This window comes from Xiphophorus maculatus, chromosome 17 (assembly GCF_002775205.1).
Source record: "Xiphophorus maculatus strain JP 163 A chromosome 17, X_maculatus-5.0-male, whole genome shotgun sequence".
NCBI classification, from domain to species: domain Eukaryota; kingdom Metazoa; phylum Chordata; class Actinopteri; order Cyprinodontiformes; family Poeciliidae; genus Xiphophorus; species Xiphophorus maculatus.
In genome coordinates this window covers 294,558-300,557 of record NC_036459.1, presented here as the reverse complement: position 1 = coordinate 300,557, position 6,000 = coordinate 294,558, and positions in this window count along the sequence as shown.

Sequence of the window (6,000 nt, the reverse complement as noted above, 5' to 3'; positions counted from 1 at the left end):
TCATGAAAATTTAGTCATAGTTTAGTATGACGTCGAAATCATGAAAATTTAGTCATAGTTTAGTATGACGTCGAAATCATGAAAATTTAGTCATAGTTTAGTATGACGTCCAAAACATGAAAAATTTAGTCATAGTTTAGTATGATGTCGAAAACATTAAAAATTTAGTCATAGTTTAGTATGATGTCGAAACCATGAAAATTTAATCATAGTTTAGTATGACGTCGAAATCGTGAAAATTTAGTCATAGTTTAGTATGACGTCAAAATCATGAAAATTTAGTCATAGTTTAGTATGACGTCGAAATCATGAAAATTTAGTCATAGTTTAGTATGACGTCGAAATCATGAAAATTTAGTCATAGTTTAGTATGACGTCCAAAACATGAAAAATTTAGTCATAGTTTAGTATGACGTCGAAATCATGAAAATTTAGTCATATTTTAGTATGACGTCGAAATCATGAAAATTTAGTCATAGTTTAGTATGACGTCCTAAACATGAAAAATTTAGTCATAGTTTAGTATGACGTCAAAATCATGAAAATTTAGTCATAGTTTAGTATGACGTCGAAATCATGAAACATAGTCATAGTTTAGTATGATGTCGAAAACATTAAAAATTTAGTCATAGTTTAGTATGACGTCGAAAACTTGAAAATTTAGTCATACTTTAGTATGATGTCGAAATCTTGAAAATTTAGTCATAGTTTAGTATGACGTCAAAATCATGAAAATTTAGTCATAGTTTAGTATGAGGTCCTAAACATGAAACATAGTCATATTTTAGTATGACGTCGAAAACATTAAAAATTTAGTCATAGTTTAGTATGACGTCGAAATCGTGAAAATTTAGTCATAGTTTCGTATGACTTTGAAAACTTTAAAAATTTAGTCATAATTTAGTATGACATCCAGAACATGAAAATTTATTCATAGTTTAGTATGACGTCCAAAACATGAAAATTTAGTCATAGTTTAGTATGAGGTCCTAAACATGAAACATAGTCATAGTTTAGTATGATGTCGAAAACATGAATAATAGTCATAGTTTGGTATGATGTCGAAATCATGAAAATTTAGTCATAGTTTAGTATGACGTCGAAATCATGAAAATTTAGTCATAGTTTAGTATGACGTCGAAATCATGAAAATTTAGTCATAGTTTAGTATGACGTCCAAAACATGAAAAATTTAGTCATAGTTTAGTATGATGTCGAAAACATTAAAAATTTAGTCATAGTTTAGTATGATGTCGAAACCATGAAAATTTAATCATAGTTTAGTATGACGTCGAAATCGTGAAAATTTAGTCATAGTTTAGTATGACTTCGAAAACTTGAAAAATTTAGTCATACTTTAGTATGATGTCGAAATCTTGAAAATTTAGTCATAGTTTAGTATGACGTCGAAATCATGAAAATTTAGTCATAATTTAGTATGACATCCAGAACGAGAAAATTTAGTCATAGTTTAGTATGACGTCCAAAACATGAAAATTTAGTCATAGTTTAGTATGAGGTCCTAAACATGAAACATAGTCATAGTTTAGTATGATGTCAAAAACATGAAAAATAGTCATAGTTTGGTATGACGTCGAAATCATGAAAATTTAGTCATAATTTAGTATGACGTCCAAAACATGAAAAATTTAGTCATAGTTTAGTATGACTTCGAAAACTTGAAAAATTTAGTCATAATTTAGTATGACATCCAGAACGTGAAAATTTATTCATAGTTTAGTATGACGTCCAAAACATGAAAATTTAGTCATAGTTTAGTATGAGGTCCTAAACATGAAACATAGTCATAGTTTAGTATGACGTCGAAATCATGAAAATTTAGTCATAGTTTAGTATGACGTCCAAAACATGAAAAATTTAGTCATAGTTTAGTCCATCCATCCATCCATTTTCTGTTCACCCTTGTCCCTAATGGGGTCGGGAGGGTTGCTGGTGCCCATCCCCAGCTACGTTCCAGGCGAGAGGCGGGGTACACCCTGGACAGGTCGCCAGTCTGTCGCAGGGCAACACAGAGGCATACAGGACAAATAACCATGCACACACACACTCACACCTAGGGAGAATTTAGAGAAACCAATTAACCTGACAGTCATGTTTTTGGACTGTGGGAGGAAGCCGGAGTACCCGGAGAGAACCCACGCATGCACAGGGAGAACATGCAAACTCCATGCAGAAAGACCCTGGCCGGGAATCGAACCCAGGACCTTCTTGCTGCAAGGCAACAGTGCTACCAACTGCGCCACTGTGCAGCCTCATAGTTTAGTATGACGTCGAAATCATGAAAATTTAGTCATATTTTAGTATGACGTCGAAATCATGAAAATTTAGTCATAGTTTAGTATGACGTCCAAAACATGAAAAATTTAGTCATAGTTTAGTATGACGTCGAAATCATGAAAATTTAGTCATAGTTTAGTATGACGTTGAAATCATGAAAATTTAGTCATAGTTTAGTATGACGTCGAAATCATGAAAATTTAGTCATAGTTTAGTATGACGTCCAAAACATGAAAAATTTAGTCATAGTTTAGTATGACGTCGAAATCATGAAAATTTAGTCATATTTTAGTATGACGTCGAAATCATGAAAATTTAGTCATAGTTTAGTATGACGTCGAAATCATGAAAATTTAGTCATAGTTTAGTATGACGTCGAAATCATGAAAATTTAGTCATATTTTAGTATGACGTCGAAATCATGAAAATTTAGTCATAGTTTAGTATGACGTCCTAAACATGAAAAATTTAGTCATAGTTTAGTATGACGTCAAAATCATGAAAATTTAGTCATAGTTTAGTATGACGTCGAAATCATGAAAATTTAGTCATAGTTTAGTATGACGTCGAAATCATGAAAATTTAGTCATAGTTTAGTATGACGTCCAAAACATGAAAAATTTAGTCATAGTTTAGTATGACGTCGAAATCATGAAAATTTAGTCATATTTTAGTATGACGTCGAAATCATGAAAATTTAGTCATAGTTTAGTATGACGTCCTAAACATGAAAAATTTAGTCATAGTTTAGTATGACGTCAAAATCATGAAAATTTAGTCATAGTTTAGTATGACGTCGAAATCATGAAACATAGTCATAGTTTAGTATGATGTCGAAAACATTAAAAATTTAGTCATAGTTTAGTATGACGTCGAAAACTTGAAAATTTAGTCATACTTTAGTATGATGTCGAAATCTTGAAAATTTAGTCATAGTTTAGTATGACGTCAAAATCATGAAAATTTAGTCATAGTTTAGTATGAGGTCCTAAACATGAAACATAGTCATATTTTAGTATGACGTCGAAAACATTAAAAATTTAGTCATAGTTTAGTATGACGTCGAAATCGTGAAAATTTAGTCATAGTTTAGTATGACTTTGAAAACTTTAAAAATTTAGTCATAATTTAGTATGACATCCAGAACATGAAAATTTATTCATAGTTTAGTATGACGTCCAAAACATGAAAATTTAGTCATAGTTTAGTATGAGGTCCTAAACATGAAACATAGTCATAGTTTAGTATGACGTCGAAATCATGAAAATTTAGTCATAGTTTAGTATGACGTCGAAATCATGAAAATTTAGTCATAGTTTAGTATGACGTCGAAATCATGAAAATTTAGTCATAGTTTAGTATGACGTCCAAAACATGAAAAATTTAGTCATAGTTTAGTATGATGTCGAAAACATTAAAAATTTAGTCATAGTTTAGTATGATGTCGAAACCATGAAAATTTAATCATAGTTTAGTATGACGTCGAAATCGTGAAAATTTAGTCATAGTTTAGTATGACTTCGAAAACTTGAAAAATTTAGTCATACTTTAGTATGATGTCGAAATCTTGAAAATTTAGTCATAGTTTAGTATGACGTCGAAAACATTAAAAATTTAGTCATAGTTTAGTATGACGTCCAAAACATGAAAATTTAGTCATACTTTAGTATGACGTCGAAATCTTGAAAATTTAGTCATAGTTTAGTATGACGTCGAAAACTTGAATATTTAGTCATAGTTTAGTATGACGTCGAAATCGTGAAAATTTAGTCATAGTTTAGTATGACTTCGAAAACTTGAAAAATTTAGTCATAATTTAGTATGACATCCAGAACGTGAAAATTTATTCATAGTTTAGTATGACGTCCAAAACATGAAAATTTAGTCATAGTTTAGTATGACGTCCAAAACATGAAAATTTAGTCATAGTTTAGTATGACGTCCAAAACATGAAAAATGTAGTCATAGTTTAGTATCACGTCCAAAACATGAAAAATTTAGTCATAGTTTAGTATGACGTCGAAATCATGAAAATTTAGTCATAGTTTAGTATGACGTCCAAAACATGAAAAATTTAGTCATAGTTTAGTATGACATCGAAATCATGAAAATTTAGTCATAGTTTAGTATGACGTCCAAAACATGAAAAATTTAGTCATAGTTTAGTATCACGTCCAAAACATGAAAAATTTAGTCATAGTTTAGTATGACGTCGAAATCATGAAAATTTAGTCAGTTTAGTATGACGTCGAAATCATGAAAATTTAGTCATATTTTAGTATGATGTCGAAATCATGAAAATTTAGTCATAGTTTAGTATGACGTCCAAAACATGAAAAATTTAGTCATAGTTTAGTATGACGTCCAAAACATGAAAATTTAGTCATAGTTTAGTATGACGTCGAAATCATGAAAATTTAGTCATAGTTTAGTATGACGTCGAAATCATGAAAATTTAGTCATAGTTTAGTATGACGTCGAAATCATGAAAATTTAGTCATAGTTTAGTATGACGTCGAAAACTTGAAAATTTAGTTGTACTTTAGTATGACGTTCAGAACGTGAAAATTTAGTCATAGTTTAGTATGATGTCGAAAACATTAAAAATTTAGTCATAGTTTAGTATGATGTCGAAACCATGAAAATTTAATCATAGTTTAGTATGACGTCGAAATCGTGAAAATTTAGTCATAGTTTAGTATGACTTCGAAAACTTGAAAAATTTAGTCATACTTTAGTATGATGTCGAAATCTTGAAAATTTAGTCATAGTTTAGTATGACGTCGAAAACATTAAAAATTTAGTCATAGTTTAGTATGACGTCCAAAACATGAAAATTTAGTCATACTTTAGTATGACGTCGAAATCTTGAAAATTTAGTCATAGTTTAGTATGACGTCGAAAACTTGAATATTTAGTCATAGTTTAGTATGACGTCGAAATCGTGAAAATTTAGTCATAGTTTAGTATGACTTCGAAAACTTGAAAAATTTAGTCATAATTTAGTATGACATCCAGAACGTGAAAATTTATTCATAGTTTAGTATGACGTCCAAAACATGAAAATTTAGTCATAGTTTAGTATGACGTCCAAAACATGAAAATTTAGTCATAGTTTAGTATGACGTCCAAAACATGAAAAATGTAGTCATAGTTTAGTATCACGTCCAAAACATGAAAAATTTAGTCATAGTTTAGTATGACGTCGAAATCATGAAAATTTAGTCATAGTTTAGTATGACGTCCAAAACATGAAAAATTTAGTCATAGTTTAGTATGACATCGAAATCATGAAAATTTAGTCATAGTTTAGTATGACGTCCAAAACATGAAAAATTTAGTCATAGTTTAGTATCACGTCCAAAACATGAAAAATTTAGTCATAGTTTAGTATGACGTCGAAATCATGAAAATTTAGTCATAGTTTAGTATGACGTCGAAATCATGAAAATTTAGTCATATTTTAGTATGATGTCGAAATCATGAAAATTTAGTCATAGTTTAGTATGACGTCCAAAACATGAAAAATTTAGTCATAGTTTAGTATGACGTCCAAAACATGAAAATTTAGTCATAGTTTAGTATGACGTCGAAATCATGAAAATTTAGTCATAGTTTAGTATGACGTCGAAATCATGAAAATTTAGTCATAGTTTAGTATGACGTCGAAATCATGAAAATTTAGTCATAGTTTAGTATGAC